Consider the following 16,639-nt stretch of genomic DNA (forward strand, 5'->3'; position numbering starts at 1 on the left):
ATGATGTTAACATATTACAAAAGGGGCTAGCACAGACAAATGTTTGGGGCCAAAGCCACAGACTAAAACTAAATGCAAAAAAGTGCATTATTATCCTCTTTGGAAAAGAGGAAGTCCTGAAAATTACAATATTGACAGCACCCCTCTAAGCTCAAACCCAGTGGTGTGAGATTTGAGAACACAGGTTCATAGCAATCTAAACTTCGATCACCATGTGTCCATAGTGGTAAGGAAAGCCGTCTAAGTTGCACATCTCATAAGTAAGGGCATCACATAGAAGACTAAGGATGTTATAACTCCTCTGTACTCAATCCTAATCAGGCCACTAATAGAGTACAGTGCTCCCTTTTGCATGTACCTCACCAGACACCTGCAGCAGATGAAGAAACCACAGAGGTTTCTCACCAAGAAAATTCAGGGCTTTCAAAACATAACATACATGGAAAAACTGAAAGCCCTATCATTGTACTCTGTATCCTACAGGCCGCTGAAAGGTGACTTGTGCTTGGCCTACAGGGCAGTATCACACCCTGCCCTAATGGAAATGCTACACATTTGCAAATCAAAAGGGACAAGAGTCACTTCCTCCAGGGATCTCAACCTAGCCTGTGACATTAAGAGAACATGCTGGAGAGACAGATACATCTCCCAGAGATTGCCACTCCTCTGGAATAAACTCCCAATTCACGTGAAGTAGAGCTCCTCGATAACCCTATCCAAGCACAGCCTAGACAATTGGGTGGGAGACCATAAATTCACCCTGTGGTTGGCACCTATGTCCCTCTTAGACAGGGGCATTCAGTGCTGATCGTAGTCTTGCTCTGTCAATAATGACCATCTAACCAAGATCAGTTAGGGAATATGGGTATGACATGGCTAAGCTCGTAAAGGCCTTAGGACCATTAGCCTACTACCTCTTATGAATCTATTAACCTATGCTTAAGAGTGTGTCAAAAAAATTTCAAAAGAACGGAAATGCTGTTGAGCTGTATGGTAAGATGACTGCCTAGTTATCAAGCTCTACCTCAAGTCACGAAGTTGTATATGAAGGCCCTGTATTAAGAAGCAGGTTTTATGTTTGAGAAGAGAAGTTGCAATGGAAAGTGCAGAAGGTTAGTCAGTTTACTCATTTTGCCAGTATGGAGAGCAGAAATTGAGGAAATACTAGACAAGACCTTGTTGCATTTGTACAGTTTGTGAAAGTGCAGACAGAGAGAAAGATTGCTTTCCTAGGACACAGTGGCCATCACAAGCAATAGGACTGGTCATTTGTGGCCAGTGTTTGAACAGCTTATGAGTGAGATTAAGTAATTGGAGAAATGCTCAGAACTTTTAGCAACCAAGTAGGAGGTCTTGGAAAATTGGAGTCACTGGGACAATGTAAGGTTATTAATTTGAGATAGGGGCAGAGACAAGTCCCTATACTTCATGTAGTAGTAGCTTTGAAATGGTCACAGTGGTACTGTATTTTAACTGGCAGTTTGACAGTGCAAGAATGTGGAATGGAAAACCCTAATATTTGACTGTGAAACTGAATAGCTACCAATGTAAAGTATAGCTTCTATGTCAAGGAGCTTTAAGGAAAGATTTTTCATTGCAGGGGCTAGAGTGAAAATTGTGGAGGACTACTCACTCCTACTTGTAAAACAGAAGTTTAAGAATGTCATCAGTTGAATAGAATCTCCAGAAATAGATTGCTACCCTGCGATATTATATGTGTTTTGGAAGGTGCACATTAACACATTGGTGGATGCAATTAAAATCTATTGCAATATAATGAGATGAGCTAATAAATGGTGGCAGATGACTGAAAGAAGCCAGTTCAAATTGGGTCGTGGCATGATGGATGGAGAGGAAATTGTAAAGGGAAGGTGGAGGGGTGTAAGAGCAGTTTATGAGTCCTGAAAGGCAATGAACTACTGTTTCTTGCTAGGGAAGGAGATATAAGGGATAAATTCTACACCAGACCTTCATTGACACTAGTATGAGGTATTTTTATAGATTGTTCCAAGTCATTCTGGGTAATGGAAGATGGCAGAAGAGAGAAAGGAAAGGAAACTAGGAGGGGAAGAAAAACTAGGTGGTCAAAGGGGGTCTATATTATTAACCCGAAAGCTCTAAATAGTGAACACATGTACATTGACACATAAAGATCAATGTACAATAACAGCGAAACATGTAATTGGCAAAAATGAAAACACTGAACGTGTTTCTTCAACTAACAGCACCATGCAGGTATGCTCAAACTAACTAAATAAAATTAAATGAACACACTTTTGCAGGGGGGCAAGCCCCCCTGCACCCCCATGTGGGAAGCTGTGCCCCCCACACACACTCTACTTAAATATACCAACTCAGAGACCGCACTATAGTGGGTAAAAGGATATATTTCCTTATCCCTATGATCGTGCTTCTAGCTAAACAAATACATTGGGTGTTTTCATTTTCGCCGATTATGTGTTTCTCTGTTTTTGTACATCAACCTTTATGTGTCGATGTACATGTATTTGCTATTTAGAACTTTCAGGTTTATAATATAGACCAAGTCAAAGGGGGTAGTAGGATGACCTCTCCTGATTTACTAGCTAGCAGTGTCCAGTTCTTTTCTCAATCACGAGAAGTATAGATAGTGGGAGGCTCCCTGTCTATGGGTTCCTTGGAACTACCTCCTGAGGTGTTACAGGGAGATACAGATTGGGTGGAGAAAGAAGAGTAGTAATGGTACTTGGAATGAGGCGGTACGAGATCATCTGATTAATACAGAGCAGGTGATAACGAGGTTGGCCAGAGAAAATGTTGATATAGTTGTGCTTCTAGAACTGAAACTGAAGAAAAGAAAAGAAAAGTAGCAAAAACTGGAAATAACAGGATTTTCTTGGATGTAAATGAATTTTGCAGAAAGGGGAAACTGGAGAAGGGATTTTGCTGAAAAAAATGGTGTAGAAAATTTGTGGTGGATAGAAGGAAAGCCTTGAAAAGGGGGTCATTCCAGTAGCATACTATGGACCTTATGAGGATAGGAGGGAGGGAGGAAGTAGGAAGATAGCTGAAAAGGATTGGTAAATTTAGGAAAGATGGGGACAGGATAATCTTAGGAGGAACTTTAATTTGGTGTTAGAGCTGGAGAGAGGTATGGTGTTTGAGGCTGTTAAGGTTCATAGCTGAGTTGTTAAGCTGGAAAGCATTATGGGTAGGATAGTTTAGAGTGATGGACTCATGGAATGTGAAAGGGAATAAGGGAGACTTCTGTTGCTGACAGGCATGATGAAAAACAGGAAAACAGGCTGCAGAAGATTCTGATAGATAGGTTGATGATAAGAGATGTCTTGAATGTTAAGGTGAGTGAAAAGGAGCTATCAGAGCACAGTATGGTTGTGGTTAAGTGGAAGGTAGAGACTGAAATGGAGGGAGGAAGGATAGAGAATCCAAGACATTGGAGGTGTGATGTGGAGATGACTTGACTTTAGCAAATGGTGCAGTAAGGGTTAGGGAACAATAGGAATGAGAAAGTTAGGACTGGGGTGAAAGAATAGAATGATATTAAGGTAGCATGGAGAAGAAAAATGAAGGAGGGGAGTGGCAATGTGAAGACGGAGAAAGACACACAAGTGCAGGAAAAGAAGAATAAGTTGAGTAACTGTCAGGAATGCATTAAAACATCTCTAGATGTTTCAGTAGAAGAAGTTCTTTTACTGACAGCACAACTTAAAGAGATTAAATACTCTGGGATGGAAGTGGATTTGAGAAAATGGGAAGCAAGGTGTGGAGATAAGTTGAAGTGGATATTAAACTGCTTAGTTGGAAGCTTAAAGGTAAGAAGAAGAAGAAAAGTCTAGTGTCATAAAAGGAATGGATATAAGTAAGTAGGAGAAAAGATAGTAGGGGTGTGTTTCAGTATTTTATCAGCAAATATATGCAAAAAAAGGACAAGGAAGGAAAATGGATTTTGGATGGAAAGGTGAGAAGTTAACAGTTAAGAAAAAAAAAACATCTTAATAAGAAAGTACGGTCAGTCAAGGTAGTGGAGGTTATTACATATTTGAAAAGGTTCAAGGCAAGGAGACTAGCTGAGTATCTCATTGACTTTTATAATAGAGTAGGGCTGCGGGTATAAGAGGATTACAGGATTATGGAAGATGCAGTGATGCCAGACACTCTGTACCATGATAATGGTAATCTACAAATGTAAGTGGCAGATGGTAGATCCAACAAATTGTAGGCCAGATTCACTGTGTAACACAGATGTAAAGCTTTTGCTTGGAATACTGATTTCAAAGATTGAAGAGTATTTACCTGAGTCAATAGGGGAAGAGCAAGGGAAAATAGTATGAAGAAAGTCATTGGCTGATGACTGGAGAACATTACTGAATTCTGTAGAATGGATGGTTACAGATTTTAAGGCATCAGTGGGGACAGGTTTAGTAGATATACGTAAGGCATTTTATAGTGTGGGTTGGTCTGATCTTCTGAGGTAAGTATTGGAGAATTCAGGTAGCTTAATGAGGTGAAAGCACTATGTATACATATCCATGGGTGAGGATCTTTGTGAATGGAGGCAGATCACAGAAGGTGAAACTGAAAAGGAGGTACAGGTGCCACCTGTCTGCAGAATGACTTTTGAATATGAAGAGATCTTGGTGTAAAGAGTTAGAACTAGACTGAAAGAGCAAAGTAGGGGAATATTTGGAGGGATTTATTGTTCTGCAGATGAGTATATGACACTACTTAAATATGCAGAGGGACAGCATGAGGCATGAGCGTTTGAAAATGTTCATTACATTTGGGGCAGAGTTTGGGCTGTTTTCTCACAGAAAGAGATCAGCAGTGGTGCAAGTTTGGGGTGAGGGGGTAGTTAATGTTGCGATGTGTAAAAGACGGGGAGAAGTATTAGGATTAAGAGTGTATGGGCTAGTATAAGAGACTGAGTTTAAGAATTGGTGGACATTAGTGGACAAGGCTGGCAAACTACTAGACTGCTAGATAGGCTTAGCACATTAAAAAAGTGATATAGAGGAGTGTGAGCCTTCCTCAAGTGTTGCATGTAGTGAGGTATATTAGAATAAGCCCAAAATATAAAAGGGTGGGGGATCTAGAGAGGTTATGTGACAAGTTTATTTTGATTGAAAAGTAGAGTAGGATTGCAAAGGAAAGTATGACAGAGGGTAAAGGGACCAGTGACTAAGGTATGCCAGATTCAGGGAGATATGCAATAGCAGCAGATGTGGTGCAGAGATTGAGCAATATGAGGAGTGATGTTTCAAGTATTTTCAATGTGAAGAAAAGAAAACGTGTAAAAGAGCGTTGGGTGGTGTTGATGGTATGTGCTTGGCACAAAATGGTCTGGTGAAACAGGGAGAGTTGGAGAATAGTGTATGACAGTATACAGGTAGGTGATGAGGAGTTGAGAAAGTAGGATCATAATTTAGATGGTAGGTGAGGTGGAAGATGAGTTTCTTGGATTCTAAGGAGGTGATGGCTAAGTATGATTTACATAAGGGAGGGTGGTGACTGTAGATGGGGCTGTGCGTGGTTAAGGAGGAGTTAGCATGTAGGACTGAGTTTGGTGTTGAAAGGTGGTTAATAGGGAGTAGTTAATGATTAATAAGGGGAGGTTGGAGGTAATATATAAGTTTTTTTCAGAAGAGAGGGTAATATGCTGCATGGAGAAATTACTGGAATACTTCCCAAATGACAGTAAGGTATGGATGAATAATTTTGGGGAAGGTGGATGTGGGTTTTTGCAAGGAGAGTGAATTTTTGTGAGCCACTGGGAGGAGATGTACTTTGGTACTTGCTACAAAGATGCTATAGTACCCTGATGAAGATAAAGACAAAGGGGGGTTTCCTGGAAAATAGGAGTTGGAGGTGTGGTAATGTGGAAGCACATCAATTACATATGTAGTAGGTAAGTACAGCCATGATGAAGGAATGAAAAGCAAAGGTATGAATAGATTAATGGTAAGAGAATGGAAAGGAAATGGGAATTCTGTCTATACAGAGAGAAAGTAGATGAAAAAAGGTGGGAGAGAGGAGCTGCAGTTGGTAGGGAGAGTGAAATATGTAATAGCTAAAGAGTGGAAAGAAGGAGGTATAGGGGAATTATAGGAAATGAGAAGTAAAGAGTGGATGAGGTAAAAAATACACGGTTATGATTACGGCAGGAGAGAACTGAGAAGTGAAAAAAATGAGGGAGTGGAAATGGGGAGGGAGAGATTTAGTGACACTACAGTAAAAACATGAGGAAAAGTATGGCTAGTATGGTCCAGTGAAAAACTGAGGTAAAAGTAACTTTAAACATTTTGAATGGGGATAAAAGATGGACATGGGGGATTGTTTAACTGCCTTTAAGCTGGTAATGACATTGTGGTCATCTTAAATAATGAAACAAGAAAGTGAAGATCTATAAAGTGTTCGAAATTCTGCATTGTGCAGTTTACTGGAAAAGTTAAAGTGGAAAAGTAAATGAAAATTAAATTAAATTAAATTAAAATGGTATAGAAAAAAACAGCGAATCAAACAATTATTTGTTAGTGGATCTATGTTCATTAGAAAAGCTTGGTAATGAGGCAGCAAGTTTACTTTCACGACAGAGCACTACATGCCAACAGAGTTTTCCTGTCATGTTATTCATTTTTTTTTATTTTAGTACTAGTATGCTTCCCAGCTATGTATGCTGAGTGACATCTCACTAGAGAAAGGGAATTGCTGCAATTTAACTGAGGAGTTGAAATGTAAAACTGGCAAGACACCCCATTTTAACTTCAGTAGAGGTAAAAATTTCAAGGAACTGTTAAAAAGGGAAGTAAAAGGGCATTATGACTGATATAGATCAAAAACGTTTAAGTGCTACAGTTCTAAGGGATGTAGGTACATCAACAATGGTCCCCATGTGAGCGTAAATAGTCACCACTGTGTCATGAGTTTCCAGGTTACATTAATTGTAACACCTCAAGGTAGTATATTTGGCAACATGCACCTCCTACCCACCTTTTTATTTTGGGTAAACCAAGAGAAAACTCAAGGAGAGAATTTATGAACACTTGAGGGACATTAAGAAAGAAAAAGTAACTAATACCTTATGCAAGCATTCAAGGGTGTGTACAGAATTTAATGTTTATTTTTTTCATTATTGATAAAGTGACTTTTGATGTGAGGGGTGGTGATATTGAGGATTTATTACAGTACAAAGAGCTGGTTTGGAAAATTAAGCTAAACACTATCCACCTGGTCTAAGTGACAGTCTGTCACAGAAAAGGATATTAAAAATGAGATCTAACAATACATAGGTGAATATACAATTCACAATAAAAGCTGTTATTATTGATTATGGAAAAAACTTATAATTTTTTTGGTTAACAATACTTATTATGATACATTTTATATATACTTTTTTATTGTATACAATTGTAAACAGATTAATAGTTCGGGAAGTTTGTATTTATTATTTAGTTGAAGAAGTGTTTGTCTATTTATTGAAGAAGGGAGTTTTATTTAAGTAAATTATTGTGTATCTTGAAGAGTATTTTTAATAGAATGGTGATATGTTTTTTAAAAAACTTCAAAAGATCATTAATATTGATATGTAAATTAGAGCAGCTGTGATTGGTTGGTTTAATTTTGCATACATACACACACACACACACACACACACACATATATATATATATATATATATATATATATATATATATATATATATATATGGCAAAAGGATAATTTGTAAATATATACTCTGATAAAGTCCTGTAAAGATTATTGAAGGATGAAAGCATTTAGTATTTGTAGGTGTTTTTATTATAAATGTCAGTGTCATCCTTTATGCCTGGCTTCTTTCCTTTACAGTTGTTGTTACTTGTGATTCAGATGTGTTGGTGGAGGAATTTATGCCAAACCCACTCCCCTTAAACTAGTGCTAGGCTAATTACCTTTGTGGGCCATTTCAATCCCAGATGATTACCCCATGTGAGAATTAAACCCTGCACCTTGTGTCTATAAGGTAAACATCTTAAGCACTATGCCAACATCCCACCCCTGTTGTGTGGTATAATGTGTGTACATTGGGCAAAAAACACAGGCAAGACCTTACTCCATTTCTACAATCTTTCAAAAGTCTTTGGTGTGCAGTTATACTGCGTACTAACCCTACTCCAGGGTGCACAATGGTTTATGCACTGTGCCGAGTGTTTGAAGACTTTTCTGACAAACACAGAATTCATCTGTTATCGACTTCCTGGACAATATTAGTTCTGAGTCTGAAAGCACCAAAGCAAAAGTTGCACTCATTTATCATTGTAGCTGGAGAGAATCCCCAGTTACTTTACTAACAGTGGGTAAAACTGCCTTCCAGTTTATAGCCTGCTACAGACCACCCTCCCAAACCCAGGAACCCCACTCGGCCTTCCTGAGAACACTGGAAAATATGAAGGTCTCTCCAAACACCATTATATTGGGTGACTTCAACTACCCAACCATAGACTGGGAGCATTACTCTAGCTCCAACACCCTAGCCCAAAGGTTCTTAGAATTTATAAACTCAAATGCTATGGAACAACTTGTTACCACTCCCACAAGAGGGGAAAACATACTGGACCTGATCATCACCAACATGGGGACTCTATGCTCCAGACCAGAAGTGTATCCCTCACTGGTAAGATCAGACCATAAACTAATCTCACTGGATATTCACATCCCGACCCCACCCCATGCCCAGAAAACCACAATGAAAAACTTCTCTAAAGCAAATTTCACACTCCTCAAAACCAAGGTGGAATCCTTCAAAGCCCCCGGGCCTGTGGATAATACGGCCCAGACCACAAAATCCTTTATAAATGCATTCTATGAACACCTTCAGGAATGCATGGATCATGCAATCCCAAATAAAACCAAGACCCAATCCTCCAAAGGCAGATGTCCTGTCTGGTGGACCCCAGCCATAAACAAACTATACAATAGAAGGAGGAAGCTACTACATGATAGAGCAAAATCCCAAAAAGGGAAGACATCTCTGATCAGTATTAGCAAAAAACTATGGGCACTCATAAAATCGTCTAAGGTCAGCTTTGAGAGAAAAATTGCACAGGACACTAAGGATAATCACAAGGCTTTCTTTAGTTATGTTAGGAACCTGGGTGGGAATTCCCAGATATGCTCAGAATTAGTCCAAAATGGGGGGCGTGGCCAAGGATGAACACAGGATAGCAGCAGATTTCTTCAGCTCCACCAATTTCATTACACTGACAGGAATTAATTACTTAAAAAATTAATTTTTGAAGTAATTTTCTTTCTAAATATGTTGGTTTTATATAGTTCTTGAACTATATCTAAAAAAGAAAGGAAATCTTAACAATATTCCTGTCAGAAATCACTTTGGAAATTTTCCTGTCAGTTTATCAGTCTGAAATGAGTTCCAGTAAGACAAATTCTCAAGACTCCAGCATCAAGAAAGAACTTCATTCTCTGATAATTATAATCCAGCAACTTACTGCTAAGATGGATAAAATGGATACTAAAATAGACACCTTCATAGAAAAAAATACAAAACAAATAGACTTGTTACATATAGACCTGCAACAACAGAAGATCCAGATGACAGGCATAGAAGAAGCTGTGAATGACATGGAAAATAGAATACAAGAAGAGGAAATCAACATTGAGTTTCTGCTGAAACAAAATACACATTTACAAACAAAGCTGGATGACCTGGAAAATAGATCTAGGCGCAATAACATTAGGATTTTTGGACTGCCAGAAAATATTGAAGGTAACAATATTCCTTCTTTTTTAACAACATGGCTCCCTAAAACTTTAGACTTACCAGAAGCATTCTCTTTTGGTATCGAAAGAGCACATAGATCTATAGCTAATTCTAACTCTAACAAAAACTATCCTAGATCAGTTATAGTTAGATTTCTATCATCTTTTGATAAAGAGATGGTTCTTAAATCTGCTTGGGCTAAAGCTCCTGTTAAGATTAATGAGACAACTGTGTGTTTTGACAATGACTATTCTTCCATGGTAATAGCTAAAAGAAAAGTTTTTCTGCCACTAATAAGGGAGCTTAAAAAAGCACAGTTTAAAACATACCTTCTGTTTCCTACCAAGCTTAAAATCTTCCTTCCTGATGGTCCTAAAATTTTCAATGACTTAGACTCTGCTTTACCGTTTATCAAAAAAAATAAGATTTTGGATAAAATAGAGGAAATGGAATGGGCTAGTCCTTCATTAAAGAGACTGGCAACTGAAACTTTTTGGAAAACTTCAGAGAAGAAGAAGAGACTAAAAAACAAATAATTTGTTCTGTTTTTTTTTCTCTCATAATTTTATTTCATTATTAATCTTTTTAAATATAGTTCCTGCATTTCCAAGAAGCCACAAATATTTTGAAAAAGATTTAATCAAAGTTATTCTCTGTGTGCAAAGAAATGTTTCGTTTCATAACTAGTCAAAATATCTGGAGATTTAATGGCAAGCTGTGATTCAACTTGTTTCTCTTTCTGAAAAGGAGAAGTAAGGTCAGTAATTTGATACATTTTTTTCTTTATCTTTTTTTTTTTTTCTTCTCCTTTTCTTCTTTTCTTTGTTTAAACAATGACATTCTGTTTAGATTATGTAGTGGGTAAAGGGTGGGGGAGGGCAGGGAGAGAAGAGTAATGAAAATATGATTAATAGAATAATAACATATTTATTCCTTGTAAAAAGTTTATATGTTCTTCAAATGCTATTCCTAATTATACTTTCTTGATTATACTGCTTATGCTTGTTTGTAAATAATCTGTCATGCTTTAACTAATAATAATTAGAACTAAATAATGGTAAATAATATGTTTTATTTTTAACTCTATTAATATAAACAGTAAGTAATATTCCATTGTATATACTTCTTATAGCTTTCTCTTACATTTTTTTTATTGCTACCTTACACCCTTTTACTTTCTACTCTCTTTTTCTTTTCTTTATTAATATATAGAAATGCTTTTGATCATATAGACACAGTAAATAATAAGATTTGCATAAAAATTGAGTTGGGACAAAAATATTGAGTTTTATTACTTATCAATAATTTTGGGCTTAATTTCACTTACATAGAGGCTGTAATAACCTGTAAAATACTTTGTGAAGATTTTGTCATGTTTAGATGCATTTACACTGCTAAATGAATGTTTGTCACTAGTTTTTAATAAGTTTCCCGCCAAAATGTTAAGAGAGACAATCTGGGATGTGGGCTGTCTCATGCACAGTGTCCATGAGCTACTTCAAAAGCTTCAACTCTCAGAATTCTCACAGAGAAGCTGAAAGCAGCCAGTCTCACCTTTGACCTAGATATCACACTGACACATCACAGATTCAGTAATGTCACTCTACCAGGAAATAGAAATGATACAAATGCGACTATGTGAAGGAAAATGAACTCTTTAACATCTAAATGTGAGTTATTTTATATAATTACTTAAATATCTATGTTATAATTCATAAAATATGTCAGTTATAATGAGTTTAAATGATACAGTTTATTGTAGTAAGTAAATGTCTTATTTTAGAAGGCATAGAAAATGAAACATTTATTCAAGTGTTTTTGAAAATCTACTTAACAGCAGCTTAATAATCTGTGTTAAAACTTATGTTCCAAACATATACATTACTATAACTCATTTAATTCATCTGATTGACAAGCATAAATAATTTTATAACTCTATTCTGGAAGAAATTGTCATGTGATATATGTTAAAGCAGTAGTATAGCATGGTTGCAAAATCTGGTTACTAAAATGTGTTTGCTGTGCATTATTTTGTATAAAGCAGACAGATTTATTGTAGGGACAGCAAGTAAGATAGTGCTTGGCAAGGACACAACCCAGTGAGATCAGATATATATGTGTGTGTGTGTGTGTGTGTGTGTGTGTGTGTATATATATATATATATATATATATATATATATATATATATATATATATATATATATATATATGTGTGTGTGTGTGTGTGTGTGTATGTGTATATATATATATATATATATATATATATATATGTGTGTGTGTGTGTGTGTGTGTATATATATATATATATATATATATATATATATATGTGTGTGTGTGTGTGTGTGTGTGTATATGTATATAAGTGTTTCTGAGAATCTGCATAACTATGCAGTATGATTTACAACAATTTCTATGAATACAATATTTTATTCTATTGACAATAATGAGTTTGAGTAAATGCTCATATACAAGCAATTCAAGGTTTTTTTTGGAATCTGTTAATTGCATTTACATGACAGAAAATAGATGCATCTTAATATATGTAATGTCTGAATCATATTAGCCAAAGTTTTTGATTTAAATGAATGTTAGAACTTATTTTCTCTCCTCTTGATTTCTAACATCAAGATTATTTGAATGCTATTTGAATACGAGTGTTTTATATTACATGGATGTATATAGTAGTATGAACAGTTTTTTTTTTTAAAAAAAGGTTTATTTTAGTTTATATGATGCTGTTTTACCAAATGTGTAATTTTGTCTTGCTAGATAATTGAATTGAAAACTGTTAACCTTAGTTAAATATAACTAGTATTAAATTGATAAGGTGGTAGCTGAGGTACTGCTGCTTAGGGTAGGGGGCTAACTTGAGTGGTAAATACTACTCTAAGTTGGAGTTTATAACTCCAGGCTGGATGCAAGGTTTAATCCTTACATTATTTTCACTTGTTCATTGTTATTTGTATATAGTTTTGACATCCACAATATATTTTGTACATTCATTGTCACTACAAACAAAATTGAATCCTATACGAAATCCCATAAGAGATTCAATAAATACAGCTATATTTAAAGGTACACCTAAAGGAGGAGATGTAACATTACTTATCTTGTTATTTGTTATTTTGATCATAAGTTTCTTGAGTTTTAAAAATGCCAAATGACATCTTTAAAAGGAATTTCTTTAAACATTAATGGATTGAATAATCCATGTAAAAGGGCAAGCCTAATAAGATACATTAATTTACATAAGGCCAACTTAGTCTTCCTGCAAGAAACCCATCTCTTGAAAAAAGATATTGATAAACTAGCCACAAACAAATATACAGTATTGGTTAGTTCAGAGCACATCAGAAAAAAAGAGGAGTGGCTATTTTATGGAATAAAAGTATGCCCATTCCTAAAACCATTAAGTCTTATCAGGATGACAAAGGAATGTTTTGTATGGTTACAATACAAATTAATGGGAAGACTTTAATTAATGTATATTGGATACCTGGAATTGGTATTAATACAGTGAAACATCATCTTGATAAGATCATATCATTCTCTATAGGAGATATTATTTTAGCTGGTGACTTTAATTGTATACTACATGAAAGTGATACTACCACTACAGGGAAAAGAAGAATTACATCTAATGCAAAACATTTAAATGATTTTGCTAATTCTTATCATTTGAATGATATTAATAATCAGATAGATTCAAAATCATTACCATACACCTTTTTTCTAACAGATACAAAACTTATTCAAAAATAGATAGGGTCTTTATTTCTAACCAGATGGTAACAGATTTAATTAATTCCAAAATCATTTCATGTCCTATATCTGATCATAATTCAATTGTTTTTGAATTCATGATAAATAATATTCATAATGTTCAGATCAAAAGGATACCAGCATACTTAACTCAACTAAAAGACTATAAAGAATATATACTTTCAGAAGTAAAACATTTTTTAGACATAAATAATACTCCTGAAGTCTCCATTGTTTATGTTTGGGATGCCTTAAAATCATATCTATATGGACAAAGTATCAGATGGTATAATAATAAAAGGAAATCTTGGGATAAGGAATTGTTAGATATTCAAAGTAAATTATACTCTTATAAACATAATAATAAAGAAAATATTATGGACAAGAAAGTTATTGAAGAAATAAACAAACTAAATGAGAAATACAAAGAAATTTTAACTCATAAAGTTAAAATAACTTTAGACAAATACAAGTTTTTGTCTTACTCAATAAGCCCCAAATACTTACATAGACTTAAAAATAAAACAAAAAGGTTGAATAAACAAAACCATATCAAAGAAATCTTTTCTCTAAGGAAAAAGAAGAATGTTTCTAGCATACCAGAAATACTAGATGAATTTAGAAATCACTTTCACAAAATTAACCATAATAACATTAACATGAAACCTAAAGATAAAATAAAGGCGTTTATAACCACAAACATGAATAAAAAGCTTAATAAACAACAGATTAAACTATTGGATAAGAGTATTTCATATACAGAAGTTATTACACAAATAAATAAGCTTAAATCAAACAAAGCACTGGGTAATGATGGTATTATACCAGAGATATATAAAATCCTTTCTAAAAGTACATATTCATTAATACATAAGGTTTTTATTTTGGCCCAAACTGAGTTAATAACCCCCCCATCTTGGCAATATACATTTATTTCGCCAATTTTAAAACCTAATAAAGATCCAACTAGATGTTCTTCATATCGGCCCATCTCATTACTTAATGTTGATTATAAAATGTTTATGAGTATTTTTGCTGATAGATTGAAGACAATCATTCGGCATTATAGATATAGATCAGACAGGCTTCGTTGTAAATAGAAATACTTTTGATAATATAAGAAGAACTTTAACATTAATAGATTTTGCAAATAGGAAAAAGAAAGATTTAACACTTATTAGTCTTGATATAAGTTCAGCATTTGATTCAGTAAGTTGGGACTATCTGTTTACCTTAATGAAGTGCACAAACTTCTCAGATGCATTTGTAAATCTAATTGAGCATTTATACAAAGGAACATTGACTTATATTAAGGTAGGAACATATGTTTCACAAAAAATACCCATTCTTAATGGTACAAAACAAGGATGTCCACTTTCTCCACTATTATTCACTTTAGTAATGGAGCCTTGGGCTAATTTGATCAGAAACAGTACTGACATAGAGGGTTTTGAAATAGATGAAAATACAACATCCAAAATTCAACTTTTTGCAGATGATGTTCTAACTACATCAGCAGGATCTAATTCTTCTATGCAGCCTCTATTTGATAACATGATGAATTTTAAAAGTATTTCTGGTTTAATATTCAATGAAGAAAAAACTAAAATACTACCTATATATACACGAAAAAATATTCTCATTAGTGATTTTACTAAATATGTACCCAATTCAGGTCAGATAACTTATTTAGGTATAATACTATCTAAAGATATTAAATCTATTATATATAATAATTATAATACCTGTTTTCTTAATATACAAAATCTTTTTAATACCTGGAATAATATGTTTTTTACTATGGAGGAGAGACTTACAATTATTAAAATGATAATTTTCCCCAAGATTTTATACTTAATACAATCAATAATACTTCCACCTACAAAAATAATTATCAAGAAACTGAATACACTAATGTTAAATTTCCTATGGGCACCTAATAGACCTAGGATTGCATTAAAGAAACATACTAATAGCTGGTCTCAAGGGGTATTTCTTTTCCAGACTTTAATTTATATACTATCTCTTCTATTGTAAAAGTTATTACTTTATTAATAGATCAGTCATATGTCACAAAATGGAAAGATTATTGGGAGCTAATTAGTATGCACTTCATGAAAATCTCCTTAACACACAAAAATATGATTGTAAATAACTCCATGTTATGGTTACTAAAGGAATTTTGTACTTCACCTATTACACCTAAACATATGGTTTGTTACCCATTAAATATTATTATTAGTTATCGTAACTTTATATTCATGCACCCTAAGTATAGGGAATGGAATTTTATTGTATTCCCTATAATGTATACTCAGGGTATGCTTTTGTCATCTACTTCTGAAGGAACTCATTTAGCTATAGATAATGATCTAAAGTACTGGTATCAGTTGATATCTGATAATAAAGTTAAAAATCTAGATTTCTTAAAACAAGAATTTGATCTAAGAGAAACTTGCTGGTTAGAGGTTCAGACCTTTAGACAATATCTCATTAATAAAATAGATCTAATGGCTATAACAGTTAAAGAATCTATTCCAACACTGATTGATTACTTGATATTAAATTTACAACATAAAGTTTCTGATAAAGGTAAACTTTCATACATACATAAAATTATCAGACAAGAAACTTTTTACAGTGTAGATTCATACTGGAATTATTTCACTTCTATTAATGGCGACCCACCAAATCAACAAGATAAACAATATATATTGGAATCTGCTTATAGAACTACATCTTCCATTGTCTGGAGACTTTATACATGGAAATTTTTACATAGATCTTTTTATACACCTTTGATGAATAAAATAAATAATAAAGATAATTTATGTAAAATATGTAATGTAGAAATTAATGCTGACTGGGCTCATATGTTTTATGACTGTATAAAATTGAAAGAATACTGGAAGTCAATTAATGAATTTTTGCAGGCTCTTTTTACAGATAATTTCATTATTTTTAAATCTCTTATATTATTCAACACACCTGTACCTCAAAGTGTTAAAAAGATTAAGCTTCCCTTGTTATGGTCTATTCTAGCAGTGGCTAGGAAAATAATAACTAGAAATTGGATTTCAGATACACCCCCTTCGTTCAATGAATTTAAAAATGTTATGAAT

Source organism: Protopterus annectens, chromosome 2.part0 (genome assembly GCF_019279795.1).
Source record: "Protopterus annectens isolate FY-2018-M chromosome 2.part0, PAN1.0, whole genome shotgun sequence".
Taxonomy (NCBI): Eukaryota; Metazoa; Chordata; order Ceratodontiformes; family Protopteridae; genus Protopterus; species Protopterus annectens.